Raw genomic sequence first — 24,753 nt, 5'->3', positions numbered from 1 at the left:
CACCCAGGGAAAGAAGGAAACCACTTCTGAGAAGCCCTGGAACAGGAGGGGGAAAGTGTCATCTGTGGACATCTGAGTTACTTTACCTGGGATTGACCTCTGTGCTCACTGAGGCCCAGTGCAGTGCTGGAAAGGCTAGCTGCAGCTCAACCACAGAGAGTTAACTGTGTGACTGAATTTTCAAAGGGAGAGAGTCTCACAGCCAGTCTGCCAATGACCTATAATGTTCATGCCAAACCATTCACGCCTCCAACCACCACCCACATGTCATTTTGAATCTTCCTGGATGCAGATCCATCTCCTCCCCCGTGGGAGAGAGGTGGCTTGTGTTAATGGGGAGATATTCTTTGTATGGAGAGAGACTGTTCACCGCTAAGATTGTTGTGAAACCCCAGCAAATGCTCACAGGGTGTGAAATCTGGGTTCAAGTTCCTGGTGTAAAAGCCTTCACCTTACCTACAGCACAGATTGCTACGTTGCCCGAGGGAGGGTCAGGAGTATTGGTTGTAGCTGTGTTGGCAGACATTCTGTGTTTTTGTTGCTGGGGAATGATTTTATGGCTTTAAAAGCTGATGGGGTAAATCAGGCCCACACAGTTACTTCCAAACCTACAAGGGACCGTTAGCCAAAATACAAACAGGATAGCGGCACAAGGGGTGTGGTCCGTGTCTGAGAGGAAACATTGTCCAGAACAAGTTACCTTCCCAGGATATGCAACCATTTAAATACCTGAAGGTGAGGGAAGGTTGCGGTGGGGTGGGGTGAGACAGCCTCCTGTCCCATGGGAGCAAGATGTTATCCTGATTTGAGGCCAGGGAGATAAGTTCTCTGCCTTCCTTTAACAGGAACCAGAGGTAATACACAACCTGGTGATGACCGTCTCCAACCAAAAGTGGGGACACTGAAGTAGCTGCTGTGCTCTGCCAAATGTATGACACCCATGGCGAGAAATACCAAAGTAAAGTATACAACAGGTGCATGGGAGATGATGGCGGTAACTACAGCTTGGACGAAAGGGGAACTTCTCCCCCGTCTGTAACTGCCTGGTGATCTGTAAAAAGGTAAAGGGCCCTGAGCCTAGTGGGGGAAGAGCTGCTGCTCACCTTACTCAGTGTTTGGGTCAATCCAATGATGTGGGGGGATGAATAATCTTTCCTCTCCTCTTCTCAGAGGAGCTGAGGTCAGGCCAAAGGGGTCCCCAGGCCCTGACCTTTGAGGAGGTGGGGCAGAGAAAGGAATTTGATTGTATGGAGGTCTGAAGAATCTCCCTTACCTGACTCCTTTGCTGTTAAAAACAGTGTGGGGTTAAGAGCTGCTTCTCTGGGAGTCAGCCCTGCCTTTTTCTTCCTTTTGTCCAAAGAGTTTCTCCCTGGAATATATCAGAGGAGTGGGGAATCTCCACCCACGATGAGGACAAACGGTGCCTTGAGGAACAAAGGGATAGCCCAGGCACACTCCTTAGGAACCAGTTGGGAGGCAGGAGGATCAGGTCTCAAGTTCACACACAAAGATTTTGTGGTGATGGGTACGAAGGGCTATGAGAGCTGCCCTTACATATGTGCCCCAGGGGTTCTAAAGAGAGAAATTACAGAGGGGGGTTGTCAAATGACACTGTATGGATTTATGAATATGTGCTGGCTTGTTAGTAGAATGTTTGTTTATTATATGAATAGTTGAAATGTGAAATTATGAAATGTAATGGCAGAAACACCATCCAGGGAATAAGTTGGGGATTCCCCTCGGATACTAGTCAGGTGCCTTAGGTATACATACTTCCTCCTTTTGGGGGGAGATGGGATGGATATTCCTACTTTTTTGGGGGGGAACATATGGTATTAAGTTTATGCATTGTTGCCTGATTGTGTTCTACTTGTGGGGATGGTTACCACAGCTCTGCCAGGAACTAAAACAGTAGGGGTGATTGAGGTGAGTCACTCACATTGTAAACATTTCCAGAGCGGTACCACCCTGGGAAGGTTCACATAGAAAACAAAGAAAGGGCTATTGGTATAAAAGGATGAGTTTGTACTGACATGTGGCCGTCTTTCTGATCCAGCAAATGGGCAGGACCTTCTGCCCAATACCTCCGCTCTTGAGGAAGGGTGGAAAAGACATAGGCTTACTTGGGCCTGATAGCTAACTCCTGGTATGTCGTGTGTGTTTTTAAATTTGTTTGTTGTTTTTATGTTTTCTCTGTAACACTTCTAACTTAAAAATAAAGCTGCATGCTTAGAAAGAGCTGTCTGGTAACTTGTAACTTCTGGCAATACTGTTCATGGCCCTTAGAGAAAGCAAAGCATAGGCACTGGCCCTTAGGCAGACTGGCTTCCTGGTGATATCAGTATAAGGCAGGGAGCTGTACTGCCTTAAAACCTTGGATCAGAAGGGAGTGGGACAGTGGTCCATGCCTAGAGACAAGTGACAGTTAAAGACCTGAGACTTGATTGGGAACTGCTGAAGTGGACCCCGGGGGGGGTGGGGGGTGGAGAGAATGGGATTCAGGTGCAATTACCTTGAAACTATAAGAGGTATGGGAGCACCTGCCAGAAGTAAGATCTCCAAGTCAGGGGCAAAGAATAGCCAGAGCTAGGCTCCCAATTAGGGGCTAGCGGTACAGCTAAAGCTTCCCCCAGTTGATGTCAGGAAACAGCCAAATCTCCCTCCCAGTTCAAGGCCAGCATTAATTAGCAGCCCAACTGCGGCAGAGAATTCTAGGACAAGGCAAATCCAGGACCAGCGACTCAGGCCTGCAGCCCAAGTTACTGGGACACCAGACCTCGGAGATGACAATATGCCAGCTGGGATTATTAGCAACAAGTCAGCAGCAGGCCCTGCCAGAATAAAAAAAAAAAAAAATGTAATTATGAGAGAGAACCAACAAGAAGGTGGCTGTAGAAGCTTTTAGGTGCAATCAGGGCAGGAGGGTGACTCAGAAGCAAGAGTAATTTTCACCTCTATGTGCCCCACTATGTAACCTAGGGATGCAGCTACATCCCTGTCTGACTTCTAGGGGTTTAACTCCTGATCTTGTACCCTGTGGTCCATTTGGGTGGGTGGGATGTAGTGGCAGTGTCCATGTGAACCTGGGGCAGTGCCAGCAGAAGAATATTTTTCTTTTAATATACTATCCTTATCCTCCTGCTTCACAGCATAATCTAGCCAATAACGGATAGGGATTAGGAAGATATTTTGCCTACGGGTAGACAGGTACCAGTATTTGATAATTATCCACTGTGGAGTTTCTTGCACCTTCTTTTGAAATATCTGGTTCTGTCTGCTGTCAGAGATGGGATATTGGACTAGGTGAACCACTGGATTCAGTTAGTATGGCAATCAATAGGTTCTTAAAGCTTGTTCTATGCTGCTGACTTTTCAGGCCTATTCTCTGGGAATCAAAACAGTTGCCGCCTTTTATATAGGTGAAGCAGTGCCTGTCCACGAGAGATGCAAATTAGGGTATTATGACACTTGTATAAATCTTAGATTTCTGGACCTTCTGCCTGAACAATTAGAACACAGACTATGTAAGAAGGGGCAAATTTTTGTAAGGCCTTAAAGGTAGTGACTGTTGCATTTTCAGATTTAATAAGTCATGATGTCAAATAACTACTTCAGTTGAAGTTTTATTTAAGTAAGACCATCAAGCAATACTTAATATTGCACTATACAGAAAGGGGAACATACGTACCAAATCTGAGACTGTAGAAGTGAGGCAGCCTACCTGAGTTCACTTATGACTAACTCCCTAAAACTCACCTTTTATGTACTGTTCAAAATAATGAAAAATGCTTTCTTATTTTGAATCAATAAGCCAATGATATTAGTAACTAACTTATCATTACTGGAATAAATTCTAGACCACTATTAGCTCTAAATATTTAGGCATTAATCCATTCATATTTTGCTGATGCATTGCTTTTTTTTTTTTTTTTTTTGCATACTTGGTATACCACATGTACCTTGTCCATTTTGTCAGTTACTAAGTTTGTCAATTACAGAGCATTTCTGAATATCCCTTATCAATAGGATCCTACCAAATTCACAGTCCATTTTGGTCAATTGCATGGTCATAGGATTTTAAAAATCGTAAATTTCATAATTTCAGCTATTTAAATCTTAAATTTCATGGTATAGTAATCCTAGGTGTCCTGAAGCAAAAAGGAGTTGGGGTGGGGTCCCAAGGTTATTGTAGGGGGAGTTGTGGTACTGCAATCCTTACTTCTGTGCTGTGGCACTGCCTTGAAAGCTGGGCAGCTGGAGAGCAGCGGCTGCTGGCCAGGACCCCAGCTCTGAAGGCAGAGCTGCCATCAGCAGCAGTGCAGAAGAAAGGATGGCATGGTATAGTATTGCCACCCTTACTTCTATGCTGCTGCTGGAGGGGTGTTGCCTTCAGAATTGTGTTCCCAGCTAACAGCTACCGCTCTCTGGCTGCCCAGCTCTGAAGGCAGTGCAGAAGTAAGGGTGGCAATACCGGGACCCCACTACAATAACCTTGTGACCCTCCTGCAACTCCCTTTTGGATTGGGACCCCCAATTTGAGAAATGCTGGTCTCCCTCATGAAATCTGTGTAGTATAGGGCAGAGATTCTCAACCTTTTTCTTTCTGAGGCTCCCCTCAACATGCTCAAAGCTCCAGGGCCTAGCAGGTGGAGGGGGGATTCAAAGCTCTGGGCCAGGGGAACCCTTGGGCATTGTCAAGGTTCCTTCCCCACTCCGGACTGTAGGGTACAGATGTGGGGACCTGCATGAAAACCCCCCAAGCTTACTTTTACCAGCTTAGGTTAAAACTTCCCCAAGGTACAAACTATTTTACCCTTTGCCCTTGGACTTCCACCGCCACCACCAAACGTTTATCTGGGTTTACTGGGAAAACGTTGTTTGGAAACGTCTTTCCCCCCAAAATCCTCCCAACCCTTGCACCCCACTTCCTGGGGAAGGTTTGGTAAAAATCCTCACCAATTTGTATAGGTGACCACAGACCCAAACCCTTGGATCTTAGAACAATGAAAAAAGCATTCAGTTCTTGAAAAGAAACATTTTAATAGAAGAAACAGTAAAAAGAATCACCTCTGTAAAATCAGGATGGTAAATACCTTACAGGGTAATTAGATTCAAAACATAGAGAATCCCTCTAGGCAAAACTTTATGTCATAAATATAAAGGGAAGGGTAAACCCCTTTGAAATCCCTCCTGGCCAGGGGAAAGCTCCTCTCACCTGTAAAGGGTTAAGAAGCTAAAGGTCACCTCGCTGGCACCTGACCAAAATGACCAATGAGGAGACAAGATACTTTCAAAAGCTGGGAGGAGGGAGAGAAACAAAGGGTCTGTGTCTGCCTGTAGTTTTCTTTACCGGGGATAGACCAGGAATGGAGTCTTAGAACTTTTAGTAAGTAATCTAGCTAGGTATGTGTTAGATTATGATTTCTTTAAATGGCTGAGAAAAGAATTGTGCTGAATAGAATAACTATTTCTGTCTGTGTATCTTTTTTGTAACTTAAGGTTTTGCCTAGAGGGGTTCTCTATGTTTTTGAATCTAATTACCCTGTAAGATATCTACCATCCTGATTTTACAGGGGGGATTTCTTTATTTCTATTTACTTCTATTTTTATTAAAAGTCTTCTTGTAAGAAACTGAATGCTTTTTCATTGTTCTCAGATCCAAGGGTTTGGGTCTGTGGTCACCTATGCAAATTGGTGAGGCTTTTTATCCAACATTTCCCAGGAAAAGGGGGGTGCAAGTGTTGGGAGGATTGTTCATTGTTCTTAAGATCCAAGGGTCTGGGTCTGTAGTCACCTAGGCAAATTGGTGAGGCTTTTTACCAAACCTTGTCCAGGAAGTGGGGTGCAAGGTTTTGGGAAGTATTTTGGGGGGAAGGACGCGTCCAAACAGCTCTTTCCCAGTAACCAGTATTAGTTTGGTGGTGGTAGCGGCCAGTCCAAGGACAACGGGTGGAATATTTTGTACCTTGGGGAAGTTTTGACCTAAGCTGGTAAAGATAAGCTTAGGAGGTTTTTCAAGCAGGTCCCCACATCTGTACCCTAGAGTTCAGAGTGGGGGAGGAACCTTGACACCTTAAGTTACAAAAAAGACACACAGACAGGAATATTCATTCTATTCAGCACAGCTTATTTTCTCAGCCATTTAATGAAATCATAATCTAATGCATATCTAGCTAGATTACTTACTAAGTTCTAAGACTCCATTCCTGTTCTGTCCCCGGCAAAAGCATCACACAGACAGACTCAGACCCTTTGTTTTTCTCTCCCCCCCAGCTTTTGAAAGTATCTTGTCTCCTCATTGGTCATTTTGGTCAGGTGCCAGCGAGGTTATCCTAGCTTCTTAACCCTTTACAGGTGAGAGGATTTTTCCTCTGGCCAGGAGGGATTTTAAAGGGGTTTACCCTTTCCTTTATAATTATGACAGGCATGGCCATAGTTTGACTTCTATTTTGTGGTGGGGAAGGACTGGCTCTGCACAGTGGAGCCCCCCGGGCAGCTCTGACCGGCTGTGTGAGCAGTAAAAGGGGACTGGGAGCTGAGGGGCAGCCACAACCCTGAGCGCCAGCAGCAGATGAGGGAATGCCATGGATGTCCACTCCATGGCACCACCAGCCAGAGGAGCAGGTGCCCCACATTGCCTGGCTCCGGCTTCCCATCTAGACCTGGCCAGGCTGGGGGAGAGGAGGAGGAGGTGGAGCTGCCTCAAGGACTTCAGCCCCATGCCACTCCCCACATCAGCCCCATTTGGGGCACTGGGTTTCAGGGCGCCACGGACCCCACAGTTGAGAACCACTGGTATAGGATAAAAGACCAGATTTCACAGTCCGTGACACATTTTTTCATGGCCGTGAATTTGGTAGGGCTCTACTTATCAATTGCACCATTTTGTCCGTTACAACATACAACAGAGACAAAGAAATGAACCATTAACCATGGACTTCTTTTCATGGTATCAGGCTTACATATTTGATAAGGTAAAGACATCTGTTCAACTATCCACTATTATCCATTAGAAAAGATATCTATAACCCAATCATGATTAAAGAAATCATTTTAGAGTAATTCCTGATAATAATCATCAAAGGATGCTTTTATCTTATCTTATTTATTAGAGAACACCTGCAGCATGTAGGCTACAAGTGGTCCCTTTCTGGATATTTCCCTAAGGGTCAATAGCTTAGAATAAAAAGGAGACACAATCCATCATTAAATAACAAGCTAAAGTCCCAGCTAAAATTCAACTTACAGGGTGAGCTAAAGTTCAGAGTAAAGCAGATTGGATAATAAAGTACAAACCTATCAGGACAAAGACATACATTTATTCAAAACAAAACTCTTTTTATCATTAGAGGTTAGTCAGCACCTTTGGCCAAAACAGAAAAGATTGTGGGACGTCTGGTTAAGAAATTGAAAGTTTAATAGAAAAAAATTAATATTTACTAACATGACAGACAGGTTGAACGTGATGTTATACAGAAGGGGGAATCAGTGGAGGATTAAATGTGTGAGGATAATGTGCAGTAGCTCAATTTTACATTATTTGCATTTTTGAAATCTTAAACAGAAGTTAACAGGAAATGCATAAGGAATCCAAATACTAATTGCTGATGTAGCTTTATTTTCAGATTTTGAAACTAATTATACTTTCATATTTTTATGTAAGAATAAACAATCTCTTAAGAAATATTTTGGGATTTTAGTGGATGCAGAACGTATCTGTCTTCTAGGATGCTTCATTTAAAGTGTGTCAAGGTTCCTTCCCCACTCTGAACTCTAGGGTACAGATGTGGGGACCTGCATGAAAGACCCCCTAAGCTTATTCTTACCAGCTTAGGTTAAAAACTTCCCCAAGGCACAAACTTTGCCTTGTCCTTGAACGGTACGCTGCCACCACCAAGCAATTTAAACAAAGAACAGGGAAAGAGCCCATTTGGAGACGTCTTCCCGCAAAATATCCCCCCAAGCCCTACACCCATTTTCCTGGGGAAGGCTTGATAATAATATCCTCACCAATTGGTACAGGTGAACACAGACCCAAACCTTTGGATCTTAAGAACAATGAAAAATCAACCAGGTTCTTAAAAGAAGAATTTTAACTAAAGAAAAGGTAAAAGAATCACCTCTGTAAAATCAGGATGGTAAGTACTTTACAGGGTAATCCAATTCAAAACATAAAGAATTTCTCTAGGCAAAATCTTAAGTTACGAAAAGACACAAAAACAGGAATATATATTCCCTCTAGCACAGAGAATTTTACAAGCCAAAACACAAAGAAAACCTACCGCATTTTCTAGGTAGATTACTTACTAACTTTACAGGAGTTGGAGAGCTTGCATCCTTGATCTGTTCCAGGCAAAGGTATCACACAGACAAACAAAAGCCTTCCACCCCCTCCCCCCATCCAGATTTGAAAGAATCTTGTCCCCTCATTGGTCATTTTGGGTCAGGTGCCAGTGAGGTTATCTTAGCTTCTTAACCCTTTACAGGTGAAAGGGTTTTGCCTCTGGTCAGGAGGGATTTTATAGCACTGTATACAGAAAGGTGGTTACCCTTTCCTTTATATTTATGACAAAGTGTAACTTGAATTTTAAGCTACGAGTTTGCTGCTTTGGTTTAGTCTCTGGTGAATAGTTGTCCTGGAAACCAATTGGCTTCATTTTTGCATTTTTAGGTTTTAATCATTTCTGGTCTTCTGTTGATGTTCACAGGGTTCTGGGAGTTCATGTTTTCTCTTTTCTTCTTATGTGATGTAGGTTCTTTCAGGAGGGAAAAGTGTATAGGAGCAACAGAAAAGTTGGACCGGGAGGCAGGATAGTCTGTTAGAATGAATCACTGAAAAGGAATAGAGGGTAGCAGTGGGAAGTATGCTCCCATCCCTTTTACATTACCTAGAAAGATGGTTTTACTGGGTATCTGCATTTACCCATTCAGACTAAAAATTGTCCCAGGTTCTGCTAGAGTCTAGACTGTAGAAAACCTACATGTCCACTGAGTGAAATTTGATTTATTCACTTGTGGAAACTGTACCTTGCATGATCTAGCTGAACACTTCTTCAGTTGACAGTCTGCTCCACCAGAGAGCAAAGAGACTAAGATTGAATGAATATGGGTTTGATTTAGGGATTCATGCTCCCCAGCCTGCAACCATGGAGAGTGAGTTTTCTTTCTAGGCAGAATATCCCTTTTCCCCTGGACCACATAGAAGTCCTTTTGTGAATTTAGGGGGGGGGGGGGGGGCTGTGTTCCTTTGGATTATCTCTTCCTCTGCTTACAGGAGACTATATTAACTTGTGCTATGGAATCCCATGAAGCAGCTGGAGTTGAAAGTGCCTGGTAGCATGGTTTCTACAGAAACTGTGCTCTTCCTCAGCCAGGTCAGTGAGAACTGGTGAGGTCAGGTCCTAGAGCAATGGCAGTGGATGTTCACATGATATTCATTGTTTCTTGCATCACCTCAAGTGCAGGAGAAAGGAGTAGAAACCCAGATTTTACATGAAGTGAATTCCACCCTATCCCTGACATAAGAATGAGTAGGAATCTGAGTGGAAACTCATTTTTTCTCCAGCTGTGTGAATTATTCCCATGTTAAGAATAGAGTCCTTTTTGCTCTGGAAGTGGTGAATAATTTTAATGCCACATGTTGTATCTAGCTAGGTGCTGATAACTACCCCAGTTTGTGTTTCTAAGTTTGTTCCTACCTGGTTCCTGTAGCTCTGAGTCCAGGAATTACAATTTGCGGGATGCACTGGGTAGGAGAAGAGGGGAAACAAAGAATGCGAGCACAGTGAAAGAGTGAGGGGAATAAACCTTACCTTTTGCTGTTATCAAGCTTTCCTGAAGTCTTACTCAAAAGGGTGCAGACACGAAAGCACAGTTAGAACTTAACATTTGGCTACCTGTGGAGATTGAGAGTTATCAGACTTCAGTGTGGAATATTTCTCTAGCAACCTTCATGAACACTTTATTTAAAATAACCTTTCATACTGGTTTGCTAGGAAACCTATTTCTATAGAAATTTCAGTTTGTTCATAGGGTAGTGATGGAAGTAAGAATCTCAAAGCTAACTCTGAATATGGGATCTTGATGAAGCACAGAAATTAAAATTCTGACTCGGTGTAAAAAGAGTAAAATAAATCAATGTAGTAATTGGAATTTATCTGCAAAGCATCTTTAATTTTTAAATTTTAAAATGCATACAGAAACTACAACTTGTTATCGTGTTCTGTAAACAGATTCAAATATGAGGTTGAGCATCCATAACAGTATCTGAAAGACGAAACTTAGGGTTTTTTTTTGTTTGTTTTAGGAAGGTGATCACGGGAGGTCATGGGTCTCAAAAGTCCTCACATTCCTGCATGATGTAATGCAGAATATTGTCCATGTAAAAGGAATCCGTTGTCAAGAGAATCAAAGTTTTCTATCCCTTGTCAGTTATCCAGGTGCTTAAAATAATTATCTCTGTAATGGTCAGTAACAATAAAATATATGTAGTGTTGTTGGAGCCATGTTGGTCCCTGGATACTAGAGACACAAGATGGGTAAGCTTTTAGTGGACCAATTTCTTTTGGTGTGAGACACAACATTTCAAGTTTACACAGAGCTCTTTTTCATGTCTGAAAAATGTGACACAGAGTACACAGTACAGATAAAGACAAATTGGAACAAATTGTTTAGCATAAACACTTAACTGATATCTCAAGGGACCATTCAAGGCAAAGTGGCCCATTAACACCTGTCCAGTCACTGGGAGTGGGGGGATAGTGGGTTTTAGATTGTTGTAGTAAGCCATAAATCCAGTATATTTAAGTCCACGATTTGTAGTGTCTAGCAAATTTATGAATTTAAGCTCCTAGGCTCATCTTTTGAAGGTTTTGGGCGAGTTTCCTTTGAGGACTGAAGTCCGATATAGAGCGTGCACTTTGTGAAAAGTTTCAGAGTAGCAACCGTGTTAGTCTGTATCCGCAAAAAGTAAGAGTACTTGTGGCACCTTAGAGACTAACAAATTTGTTTGAGCATAAACTTTTGTGAGCTACAGCTCACTTCATCGGATGCATGCAGTGGAAAATACAGTGGGGAGATTTATATACATAAAGAACATGAAACAATGGGTGTTACCATACACACTGTAACGAGAGTGATCAGGTAAGGTGAGCTATTACCTGCAGGAGAGAAAAAAAACCCTTTTGTAGTGATAATCAATGTGGGCTATTTCCAGAAGTTGACAAGAATGTGTGAGGAACAGTAGCGGGGGGGGGGGGAATAAACATGGGGAAATAGTTTTACTTTGTGTAATGACACATCCGCTCCCAGTCTATATTCAAGCCTAAGTTCATGGTGTCCAGTTTGCAAATTAATTCCAGTTCAACAGTCTCTCATTGGAGTCTGTTTTTGAAGTTTTTTTTGTTGTAATATTGTGACTTTTAGGTCTGTAATCGAGTGACCAGAGAGATCGAAGTGTTCTCAGACTAGTTTTGAATGTTATAATTCTTGACATCTGATTTGTGTCCATTTATTCTTTTACGTAGAGACTGTCCGGTTTGGCCAATGTACATGGCAGAGGGGCATTGCTGGCACATGATGGCATATATCACATTGGTAGATGTGCAGGTGAATAAGCCTCTGATAGCATGGCTGATGTGATATCCCCTGAATAGATATGTGGACACAGTTGGCAACGGGCTTTGTTGCAAGGATAGGTTCCTGGGTTAGTGTTTTTGTTGTGTGGTGTGTGGTTGCTGGTGAGTATTTGCTTCAGGTTGGGGGGCTGTCTGTAAGCACCACACAGATTGAGGAACAAGTAGTGGCAAAAATGTGTAAGCTTTGCTAGACTAGTGCTCCCGCTATTGTTACGATGTGGTAGTGCAATGGTTGGAGACTGTTGAAAAATGTTGGTCTAAACCAGATTTTGGTGAGCAACATTGATGAACGTCAGTGGAGTCCTGGCAGTGATTGGTGGCTACCATGTAAGGTCTTGAGGATGGGATGTGTAAAGGAAATGGATTGTGGGCGGGGGGGCTGAAAGAGTGGTGGACAGATACAGATACTTTTTGAAAAGCTTCTGTGGAGGCTTCTGGTTAAAAGTTCCAAAACAACTTCCATCCAAAAGAAATTTTAGTCTGAATAAAGCAAACAATTTAACTGGTTTTTTTTTTTAAAAACAAAAACGAAAACAACCAGACAACCAGACAACCAAAACCACCACATCCTAAGGGGGAAATCCAGTTACAGACTTTTATCCTGTCTACTGGAGGGCACGTTGACTGAGCAGCAAAAAACAGATATATGAACAGGGGACCACAGAGCATGTGAACTCAAACAATCTATTGAAAGTACAGACACAATAATTAAAATTGAAGCAGAATGAGTACAAGAACTTGAAGACTGTATCACAGGGACAACAGGAAATGAAATAACACCATGTAATGTTTGAAAATGGACAAAACGATAGATTCTCCTCCCTCCCCCCCAGCTCTTCAAAACAATCCTATGTATTATTAGATTTTCTGGAAGAAGCAGAGAATAAAGACATGATCTACTTTATAATGAATGCCGAAAAATAACAGTGGGTGACATCTTTATTTCACATACCCACCTGAGAATGATAGAGTTCAAGGAATCGTATGCCCTAGAGAACACACTTCAAGCAATTATCTTGAAACGACTCCACTTATAAAACCAAAAGGAAATACTACAGCATACCCATAAAAATGGTAAACTCTTTGAATGGTATTAACTTTTCCTTGTAAATTTTAAAGCCAACTATAAAAGAAGAGAACAGAAATGTTATAAATGTATTTAAAAACAGATTGCAAACATGCCTCACTTTTTCTCACCTCTCTTTATTGTATGCATTCTTTCTTAGGTCTTTTAAAATTAAAAATTCTTAGCCTTACTTGATGAATACTGATGCACAAGCATACCCCTCCTCCCTCCCAAAAAACCCCCTGCCTTAGCTTAAGGCTCCCGCTGTACCACCAACCAGACTTTTAACCCAGTCGGTGGTGCCGACCAGAGCTGCCAGGGTCCCTTTTTGACCAGGCATTCCAGTCAAAAACTGGACATCTGGCAACTCTACTCCTCTATATACTATTCAGGACCATTGTATGGCTGAGAGGGAATGTCAAAATTCAAAGTCCCTCATAGAGAATGCGACATCTGCACTCACGGAATGTGGCTGAGCTATAACCCTATTGGTTTAAAAGCAAAGAAGCTGCTAGCAGAGCAATGTGGTATAGGAGAAGCAGTATCTCAAATAAGCAGGTCCCAAGCCACAGCTTTATAGATCAAAAGCAACACTTTTTTGTGCTCCATTCATAATCCGGCTCCTAGTGCAGATCATGCAACATAGATCTCATACATTCACAATCAGAAACTCCTCCTAATTAATAGGCTGCCTTATTTTACATATGTAACCCCCAGGGCCGGCGCAACTACTAGGCGAACTAGGTGGTCGCCCAGGGCGCCAAGTGGTTGGGAGTGGCGGTGGAGCAGAGGTGAACTGGGGCGGGGAGCTGCTGCACGTGGCTCCCTAGGCTGAGGGGAGGGGGGGGCGCTCCCCGGACCAAGGAGGGGGGTAGCGGAGGGGAGCTGCCGCAGGGGGTGTGCCTCAGGGTGGAGGGGGGCAGTGGGGAGCTACCGCAGGATTCCTGGGGGGCAGGGGGGTGCAAGGTGGAAGTTTCGCCTAGAGTGTGAAAGGTCCTTGCACCGGGCCTGGTAACCCCTCTTTCCTCCCTGGGTTACTCAGGAGCAGGTGCCACTCAGCTGTGTGCCTGGGTGCCTAATGTTGTTGACACTGAAGGAGATCCTGAATATCCCACTGGTGGTGATGGATAGATGGGAATCCTCTATCCACCCCTCTGCTGCAGTCCCTTTACTCCTAATGGAATTTAAAATTGCCAGTGCCTCCACCTGGCTGGCCCCTTTACACACTCAGTGGTGTGCCTTGGGAACCTCTAGGAATAAACCTATTCTAATAATAATAATCATCTGTGGCATGGGTTTAACTCAAAAATACCAATTATAAATAATATACATCCAATATACTTAAATAAAGATGCATTAACTCTAATTTAACAATTTAAAGAAACAGGGTATAACAGACTAAGATTAAATGTCACTACTGATTTAAATCCACGGGAGCAGTTCAATAAAATCAATTAACAAATATAGTATACAATAATAACTGAAATTTATCTAACTGGCATTTACACTGCCACCATTTACCCCACCCTGGAGTATACACTCCTTTGGATTTCAGAGTTCTAGACACTTGCATGGGTGCGCTTGAAGATCTGAAACTGGAGACAGCACTCTGTTGGTTCTGTGTATCAGTCCAGCCAAGGCAACAACATAAAAAATGACCTTAGTATGAAAATGTTCTTATGGTGTGTTTAGGAATATTTGGGGGAGTGGAACATGAGTTTGACTATCTATAAACTTTATGCTTGAGTGTTTTACCTACCTTACACTTAAGCAACATTGATTTTGCTGTTGTGACCATTACTATATACTCAGCAGAAGCCTTCCTTGGACTATACTCAGTGGTGATCAAGTTTTTTTTCCTGTGTTTAGAATCCGGTAAGTATGTGTGGTTCAAATTATTCATACCCAAGGCAGAACAAACTGATATGTGTAGAAATAAGAACTACAAGTTTATAAAAATACACTGGAAACTGTACTCATCCAACACAGAAATACAACAAGCTTGTGAATGCAGAGGAGTTGACTCAGAGTGTCTTAACCTTTGACTGTTATGGAGCCTCCTTGGCTTTTGGTCAACTCTTTCTTCTCCTGATTCCCCTCTATTAATACCTGGTTCCATACCCCACTGTATGGTTACCAGTTGGTTGCTTCCAAGACAACTGGGTCTGGGTGGAGTCTAGTTACTGTTCCTGGCTCTGGGATTACAGGGCATGCTTCCAGGCTCAGACCTCTTGTCAGACACCCTTCTTTGGGATATGGGGCATTACCACACTTCCCTAGACCCTGAAATCTGTGCCTGAGACCTCAGAGTCCCTCCCACCTCCCCAGTCATTTACACATCCTCTCTCAGAACTCCAGCTATGCTGTGAGAATGCCTGTCTTCTAGTTTAATCTCTTCAGGGACAGTGTGGCAGGAAAGCAGGGAATACTGGTTTAGCAAAGGAATTTCTTAATTACAGTAACTTTACTATTAAAACACTTGAAAGTTACAGATGTCTAAAACAAGTCATGAGATGCACCCTCTCCTGGTCTGATCTCTCCCCTTCTTGTGAGTCCAAGGTTTGTCAGCAGGCTATGTAGAGTCACTCTTGCTCTTGTCCTCCTGCAAGTCCTTTGGTTGTGTGTCTGAATGTGTGTGATGATGTTGCTCTCTTTCCCCTGGCCCCACCACCCAGAGCAGCACTCTGCTTTAGGTAAACCTCTATCTCTTTGCCATATCCTTCACTGGGATCTTCAGCCACCTCCCTGAGTCAAGCTTACCCCCACCTTGTGTAAAACCATCATTGTTCCATAGTGGGGTAGGCTAGTAGTTTGGAGCCATTGACTTTGAAGAACCCTTGATGGTGGTTCTTAAAGCTATTAATTCCCTGTTAATTTTGTGTTGGTCCTTCAATGGGCTGTCAAAGCCTTTCCTAGGTAGAGCAGCTGTCTGAACATAGAAAAGTAGGTTGTCTTTGGGTATGTCCAGTTTACATGTTCAACACAACATGGAATTCATAATTGGATACAGACAGATCCCACCCTTACACCTCTAACAAGCCTCTTAACATTTTTATTATTAGAAAGCCAATAATGATTTTTTTTTAAATACATTTGACATTTTCTATATATTACTCCTGGGGAATTCTGCACCAAAAAAATAAGTTCTGCACAAAATATTTTAAAATTCTGCAAAATTTACTGGGTTTACTAGGTGAATGTGTTTTGGATTTCTTTTGTTGATAATAAAAATATAATGTAAGTGAATTTTAAATAAACGTAAGCACATTTATTGCCCCTGAGGTGCCATGCTAAAGTCCTCAATTCATCTAAGTTTATGACAGATACTGTAAAGAAAGCAACAGCACAAGGCTGCATACAGCCCAGATAACATGCCTGAAACCTGACCGTTGCATCCTAAATCCTGGGGAAGAGAGTAATCCAGCCTTGTGCCTGGAGCCTGCCAACTGCTAGGAACAAGCCTGAGACTCATCACGCTTGTTTCCTAGAGGAGACCACACAGCCTGGCAGATGGTCTAGGTTTTGCTGCTACTAACCTGTCTGGTTTCAGACACCCAAAGGCAAAAGGCCTCACATGCAGCAAAGTGGCCAGCAGCCAGTCTCGCTAAACCTCCTTGTAATGAGGCGGTGTGGTGTCCCACCACCCCGCCAAGGGAAGAACCTCCCCAGACACTAAAGTGGACGGAGCCAGTGGATCCTGCGCCCTCCCCCCAGAGGTCAAGGCGCAGGACAGGAAGTAGAAAAGCCCAACCCCAGAGCTCAGTTGGGCGACAGCAGCCGGAGAGGCCAGACACCCGTGGCCTGGCTTTGGCTTGGGAGACCCAAGCAAGCTGCGGCCAACCCGAGGACTGGCCAGACCGGCCAATGCCTGACGCTGATCAACGCCCAGAGGAGCTGCCGAGCCTACCCCTCTCCAGCTGCCCAGAGGAGCCCATGGTGCTAGAACCCTCTGAGGACACTACCCTGACCCAGGTACCCTATGAGGGGGAGTCCAGAAGTAGCCTGGGGGCAGCCTACCCCAGTCTGGCTGCAGCACTGCCAGAGCCAATGTCAGTGTGTTGTGGCCAGGATCCCCACTGACACAGCAGCAGGTCTTCGGACGCAAGTGGGTGGGCCTGTGTCCCCCCTGCCACCCACCTCGTGGTTGGCAGTCTCCCCCTCCCCCTGGTTGCTAAAGCTAGGAGCCTGGGCTTATATTGAACTATTCTACTCAGCCCCTGCCTGAGGGCCTGAGCCCCTGACTATTTGTTTGGTGCCCCACCACCCTGCCAAGGGACAAGCCCCGGCTGAGTTCCCTTCCTCTCCTCTATTCTGTCTTGCGGCGACAACAGGCCCCTCCCCACAGACTACACATCCCAGCATGCCATGCTCCCTCTAGAGGCAATCAAACCATACCGTGGGTATTAAAAGGCTCTTTAGTGGAGAAAGGTCTAATAAGAACAAATGGCTAAAAGCTGAAGCCAGACAAATTCAAATTGGAAATAAGGAACGCATTTTTAATAGTGCGTGCACTTAATAAACTACCAGGGGAAGTGATGGACTCTTCATATCAAGACTAGATGTCTTTCTGGAAGACCTGCTTTAGCAAACACAATTTTGGGGGCTCAATACAAGGGTAACTGGGTGAAATGTTATGGCCTGTGATATACAGGATGTCAGAATATATGTGGTCTTTTCTGGCCTTAAACCCTATGGATATATGAACTGAGGTTAGCAGAAATGTGCACAGCTTTTGGAGTATTTTCTTTTTAAATTGGCTATTCAGACCATCATTGTTTTCATCGTATGTGACAGCATGGTGCCAGTTGGGTTTTGCTTTATTTTTCATTTGGTTAAATTGGATTTTAATTTCGTTAAATTCAACTCTAAATTAAAAATTAGACATTCTTCATTGATAGCAAGTGTCTAATCTGGGCCCTAAATAGGTATTAATGTGCCTTTTTAAATGTTAACTTGTTTATATGGATTGTTTTTTTGTTTTAGTTACCCTGTCGCTGATGTGTTTGAAAAGAAACTACACATGGGAATGATAGTTTGAAGAGCTGCACCTCCCTTTTCACTGACAACATGACATGGCATTTGACTGGTTTATTCTCTGCTTAGATGAATAAATCAGTAAATGGATAACATTCAATTTATATATATACACATGTCTGTTCTCAGCTCCTCATTGCGGAGTCTGCATTGTGTGCCTGTGCCAACTTAGGGTTGAGCATTAGATCGGTCCAAAAATAATTGGTCAATTGACTTGTCAAATATTGTGCAATATGGTCAAATATTTTAAAGAACTAATTTATTAGAACAAGGAATAAGACTTTATTATCTCCAATATGCTTAGCCTTAGGTACTTATGCCTAATTACAAAAAACAAGTTATTTTAACTGCATTATTTTAACTCGGGGAAAAATATGAAACAATGAAATTCTAAAAAAGAAAAAAATACAATTTTTAGCAATATTAAGTTCACATTTAAATGTGAATGTTGTTCAAGACTAAACAGTTAAAGAGAAATGAAATTGTTTTTATTTTTGTTTAAATACATAGCAACTATTTAAAAAAGTAATTGTTAAATGCACTTACGCTGTAAGCAGAAGGCCAGCTCTTCAAGCATCTTGCATTTTATTATCTTCTTTATCAGCTTCAATTGCTTTATCTATATCTTTGTCTTCATTGTCAAATTCATCAGTATCTCCTCATTCCTCTTCATATGATGAATGTTGAGTCAACTTTTCATCTGCCATTTTCTTCTCGAATCTTATTTTGTGGTACATGGTGATCAGCTCACTCCCCAGCAGTGGAGGTCTTCAGTCTATTTTTTGGTTTTGGAGTGGATGATTTCCCAAACTGACCAATTTTGGTTTGCACATGCAGTAGTACATGGAAGCGTTAATATAATTTCTGCCCCTGTAACTAGAGTGCAAGGGGGACACCCCACTTTCCAGCTTGATGGAGTAAGCTGTTTTGATTCAATTACTGGGATTGCATTCCACATTGTTTTATGACTGAACTGGCTGGTTCTTGTTTTATAATTTGCTACCTGTGTAAGAATTGTTTGTATGTCCTTAAAATGTGTAACAGCCTGTAGCGGGGCAGTTACCCTGCTCCTGAGAGAACAGGCTAGGCTAATTGGGGAAGCAGCCACAGCTGGGGCCATGCCCCAATTAGGCCATAGCTGGCCCTATACAAGGGCTGTGAGCCAGGGGCTAAGTCACTCTCTTTAGTGGTGGAGAGAGAAGGACTTAGCTGCCTGGGAGCTAGGGTACCAGAGGTAGAGAAGTGCTGGGGAAAGGCAAGAGGAGCTGGGGAGCTCCAGCCTGGCAACTCCCTAGGCTGCAGGCCTTGTGCAAGGCCTAAAGAGAGGTACTGGGCTGTAGGGAAAGGCAGTAGGTCCAAACCCCCCTTGCTGGTGATGAATGGTTTACAGACTGCAGTCTGCCCCAGTGAACGGGGGGTAGATGATGACTGGCAGTAGCCAGTGAGGCAAGGTGGGGATAGAGGGTTGGGGGCTCCCCTGGGAGGGGAGACCCAGAGTGTGGGGGCACTGCCAGGGGGCAGCACCCCAAGGTGAAGGGGCACCGGGGTCGGGGAGGGACACGGGCCAGTGGTAGGCAAGACACCGGCTAGAAGGAGGCGCTCCATACTTTGGAGAGCTAATTCCCAAGACGACCAGTAGGAGATGCCGCGCCAGTGAGTTGTCGCTACGCTACACAGCTGTTAAAATTTCCATCAGACACTAGAGATGTAAGGAGCTTGCACAACAAGAACACCTAATCTTTTTCACATTATCCACTTTGGCATTCAGAAGACTTTCCGCAAGCCATTTCCATTCAGGTACTTGTAAATTGCACTCAATTTATGAAAAAAGTGTAGCATCTAAGGATTTTCAACGATATGAAATGGTTTACTGCTGGCATAAATACCTCTAGTAAATGTACGATCAAGTTTGTTTTTTCTAGTCCTGGGATATTCTGTCAGAAAAGCTCTTAATACCAATTTGATGAACATCTGAAGACTATCTGGGAGTCAGGATTCTTGATGCAGGAGCAGCTGGAATAGATGAAAAAATGGAATTAGTTTATTTTCGCTGTCACTCATATCACTGTCTTCATCAAAAAACTCCTTGCTCCGTGACAATGATGCTGAAGACTAAGTAGAAGGAGAATGCACAGAAGAAAACAAATTTTGATGCAGACCAGTTTTCCTTTTCTTGGTGTTCGACTGCTATAATTTAGCTTTGACAAGTTTCTCCATTCTGTCTATGTCCCATTCCTAGAAGTACAGAACTTGCACTTAGCTTGAACAGTTTTTCCATGTTCATATCTAGTCATTTTTTATAATACAATTGACTCTGGCTTTTCATGACTCTGCATAATGCATTATTCAGAGTAGCAGCCGTGTTAGTCTGTATCCGTAAAAAGAAAAGGAGTACTTGTGGATGCATCCGATGAAGTGAGCTGTAGCTCATGAAAGCTTATGCTCTAATAAATTTGTTAGTCTCTAAGGTGCCACAAGTACTCCTTTTCTTTGTTAATGTCACACTATGTCTGGAATGTTCTCTAGGTTGTAAAGTGTCTCTTGTATTTCAATCAACCAGGACCATTGGATAGCATGTCTACCTGCTGTCCAGCCACTCAAAATGTCTTTGGGCATGCTGCCCTCTCCCTTACAGACTCCTAGATCACATATAGGGGGAGGGGAGTAGGTGGCCTCTTCTCCCTGCAGCAAACACAGTAGATTCATAAGCAGCAGTGGGAGGAGAAACAGAGTACGAAAGGAGGGGCCTATGATGTCACACACTCCTCATTAGCATAGAACTTTTCACATGATCAACAAGGTTTGGCTGGGGTGTGTATGAGGGGGAGGATTAAGGGGACTGTTGCTGAGAGGGGGAGAAGTAAGGAGGTTTATTTATATGGTCCTATAATGTGGGTTGGTTGTTTGTTGAGGTATAATAGCTGTGAAACTTTAGTTCAAGGGAGAGGCTATGATTACATCTTTTTTTTTTTTTGCGTTGCGGGAGGAAGTTTAATGACTAACCTTCCTGTAACTCCCCCCACTCCCATCTGAGTTAATTTCTGTATGTTCATCTAATTAGATTGTAAACTCACTGGGGCAGGGACTGTCTTTTAACTTAGGCCATGTCTATATGTACAGCACTGCAGCAGCGCCTCTGTACCAATGCAGCTGTGCTGTTGCAGCACATCTGGTGAAGACGCTGTATCCTGACAGGAGAACGCTCTCCTGTTGGCATAATAAAACCACCTCTGCTAGCGACAGAAGCTATTTTGGCAGGAGAAGCTCTCCCACCAACATAGTGCTGTGCACACGAGCCCTTATGTTGGTGTAACTTATGTCGCTCTGAGGGGTGGCTTTTTCACACCCCTGCGTGACATAAGTTATGCTGACATAGATGGTAGTGTAGACATAGCCTTATTTAATGTGCTTTGGAAACCACCATGTACATTGATGCCTGGTATACAAAAAAGATATGCATACAATGTTTGTTCTAAAAGATACCAGCCAGTCAAGATGCCCAGTTTTCCATTATTTCACCTTTCCACCAACAGGTGGCATTAGCATGTAGTAAAGTGTGTGTTCAAGATATTTAAGTAGGGTTGTTAATAGTTGGCACCATCATGCAATCAAAAAGATAGACCACCACCTACATCAGGGCATTCTTGCTAGAATATTTGCCAGTATTTGACTGTGGTCAAATAATAGGTGGTCAATTGACTGATCAGTTGACGCTATTTGACTGGTCAGTTGACTGGCCTCCAAACCTGTGTGGCATACATTGAGCATATTCATCCTCAGCTCCTTATCCCAGCTGAACACTGTGGGGCATGTTTTGAAACAGGTGGACAGAAATGGGGCCATATGTATGTGGGGAGGTTTGGGGGATGGGCAGAGCTGAAGCTCTCCCTACATGCCCCACTGCACATCTGACCCCCTTATTTCTTCCCCACGCTCTCCTGAATTGCTCTCACCACCCCTTTCTTTCTAGACGCAGCAGAAAGGTGGGTGGGGGAGAAAGCGGGCTCAGCCTGGTATACCTTCCCCACTCACGCAATATGGGGTTCATTCCCCTGATCAGGAAGCAGTGGAGGGAATGGAGCACTGGAGCCTTCTCCCTTGGCCTGGTAGAGCAGACATGGGGAGAGACTGTGGGGAATGAGGGATATTTTTAGGAGAGAGGGGAGTGAGGGAAGAGGGTACTGAAGGCTCCACTTTCCTTCCCTGCATGTATATCATTGGAGGGGAAGGTGCCAAACTTTTCCCCCCTTATAATTCTCATCTGGTCCAGGATTTTATTTAGTGTAAAAAAATGTATTCAGCTAAGATGATGATGATGATGATTCAGCCTGGTGATTAGAGACGGATGGGAACTTTCCACTGAGGTGTTTTTTGGAAAATGTAATTGCTCTAAAATCAAAATCTTCTGGAAAATTTTAACTTTTCTTTGCCAAAATATTTTGATTTTTCTATTGGGAAAAATCAAAACAGTATAAAGAATGCTCTTTAGCTAAGCTTCATCCCCACATTATCCCCTTCTAGGGTAACAAAAGTCCAAGCAAACAAGATTCTTCTGCCCCTCCTGCTCCTCTTCAGCCTGCCTTCCTGTTTCAATTCTCAGCCTCTTCTGATCTACCTTTGTCTTTCCTGCTCCATTAGAGAGAGCTGACTCCTAGACTGCTTTGCTTGGAGTCCAGTTCATATAGGCTACCACTCACTGCAATTCCCCGCTTCCTGCAGACCTTATTATATGGCCTTCCACAAGGGCCTAACCTGATTCCTGTAGTTCGTCTCAGAGTTCTCTCAGCCCTTTTTATGAGGTCCAGGTGTTCATTAGGCTATCCCTTGATCCCCTTAGTCCCACCCACTCTGCTAATTATAGCGTAGGCAAGACTGGCCCTTTTCTCTATAAAGGGGCCTCTCACCCTCTGACAGTGGAAAATGGAGCGAGTGAGAGTGGTTATGTGCCTGGGTACACTGAAAGAGTTTTTATTAGAAAAGAAGCATAACATAAAGGAAAGAAAAATACAATTTAGAAAAAATACATCTTAAAAGAGCTAAAGTAAGAATACTAAAAGAGAGAGCTGGCTATTAAGTGGTTAACCTGCTAAACAGCTCACTTCCAAGTCATTGGCATAAGACGTCTATTTATATAGTAGTCAGTTATCAAATATTCTCAGAGAATGATAGTCTCTCAACAAGTCTCTTTTAATAAATAATGTAATAGTTATTTATAATAAAATGTAGAATACATTGGTATGTGAACAGTCGCCTGGATTTATGTAATCAAATTTGGTTTTGAAAAATTATTTAGGCTATATTGTATATCACTGTCCAAATTATATTCATACAGATGTTAGTTTATAGTGATTATTTGAGTAATGTAGCAATTGTAAAGGGAATAAAAATTTGTCACTGTTAACATTGTTGAATTCCAATCTTGTGATATTTCTTAACCATGAAGGATATACAGCACAGTATATTTTTCTGGGACTTTGGTATAATGTAAGTTGAAAATACAGATTTATTTCTTGTGTTTATCTTTAGCACTTTTAAAGCTTGACATTTTTGGAAAATATATTTTAAAAGGTTTTTCCCCCCCATATTAGTGTACAATGACTTAGAACCTTTAGCCAGAGCCCCTCAAACTGATTTTTGTCATATTTCACAAATTAAACTAGGGAAAAAAAGATTGATCAGAACCTGGATGATGAGGATCATTCTCTTCTGGCCTATGTCAATGAGGTTACACTGGCAGAGATTTCAGCCCTAAATCTCTAAAGAGACCATAGGTGATGCAGAAGGACTTGTCTGAGCTTCTAAATCACCCTCTTTCTTTTTGAGTCAGTACATGAACCAATACACTAGCATGAGAATGAGGAAGATGCTGTGGTGGTGAGGTGACATCTTTTAGTTGTGTTGTGTAAGTTCTGGATGCTTATGTCCAATACCACATTCCTAATAGTTTTTGTGTTGATATTTATTTTATTTATTTGAAAGAGCAGGGATGTTTGCCTCAGTGCCCTATTCAAATGTCCATTTAGGTAATTCCTTACCTATAATTTCCCCTCCAAAGTTTCATTTGGATAAGATTCTTTGCTCTCATCTTGTTCAGTGCTGCTGTTGTAGAGCTGGCTGCATTTCATTAGTGTCTCAGGTGGTTCCTATATATTGACTTGTAAAGTCTTTTGGGATAAAGTCTTTTCTGGATGAAAAATGCAATAATCAGTTCCTTTACTAGTACACCATTCAGATGCGCCAAACTGACACTGAAGATGGTTACACTTTTTGACTTTCAAAGAAGTATGTCTACCCTTATCTTGAAACACCCAACCCACAGCTTTTTAGGTTTATGGAGAAAGTATATTGGCTTATTATAGATCTTGGAGCTCAGTGGCCTGATCCTTCTCTCCATTACTTAAGTTTTATACCACTGCAACTCCAAAGGAGTCTCACTGGCAAAAAATTGCTTTAACATAATGGTGAACCAGGCCACAAGACCCCAAATTTTTCTAAGTCAGTGTGATTTACATAGATACATATCAACTTAAAATATCATATTACACTACTATATTATTATTATTATTATTTATTAGCCATATATTTGAAAGTCAGGAAATGTACCTACAGGTTAAAAAAGACCAACTAAATGTAGTAATCTAAAAGTTGCAGATAAGTCTCCAGCATGACTGTTACCTCTGTGCGCTCACCCTTACTCTTCTTTCTGCCCAGTGAAAGAAATGAAGTCCGTGATGATCCCTTTTGTACCTGTGGTGCAAAGTGGTTGGGATACCAGTCTAACTGGCCTCCTCAGGATCCCCTTGCCCCAGGGGAATCCCAGCATGGGATACCATTAGAATCAGAGGTGGGCATAAAGCCACCTTTGCATGTGCATACTTCCCTCTGGGCTAAGCTGACCATTGCTCTGGTATGGCCCATTATATGGCTCTGTCTTCTCTTTTTGTGTATATAAAAAAGAATATAGTACTTTGTTGTAATGTGTTATTACCTTTCTGGCCTATATCATGGTTTGGAACA

The 24,753-nt window shown here is 42.8% G+C and overlaps 1 protein-coding gene across 15 annotated transcripts in view; it reads left to right on the top strand.

Annotated features, from left to right (window-relative positions):
• The window catches only part of MCTP1 (multiple C2 and transmembrane domain containing 1), a 477,029-nt gene that overhangs the window by 84,532 nt on the left and 367,744 nt on the right, over window positions 1-24,753 (top strand). For 4 of the 15 annotated variants that reach the window (XM_073344523.1, XM_078852816.1, XM_073344520.1 and 1 more), the window contains exon 2: window positions 846-1,061. The exons of the other annotated variants lie outside the window; for them this stretch is intronic. The gene's annotated coding sequence lies outside the window, so the exon portion shown is untranslated. The remainder of the gene's footprint in view (window positions 1-845; window positions 1,062-24,753) is intronic. 15 annotated transcript variants of the gene reach the window in all.

The sequence above is a fragment of the Lepidochelys kempii genome, chromosome 5 (assembly GCF_965140285.1).
Source record: "Lepidochelys kempii isolate rLepKem1 chromosome 5, rLepKem1.hap1, whole genome shotgun sequence".
Taxonomy (NCBI): Eukaryota; Metazoa; Chordata; order Testudines; family Cheloniidae; genus Lepidochelys; species Lepidochelys kempii.
This window is presented reverse-complemented; position numbering and strand designations above follow the sequence as displayed.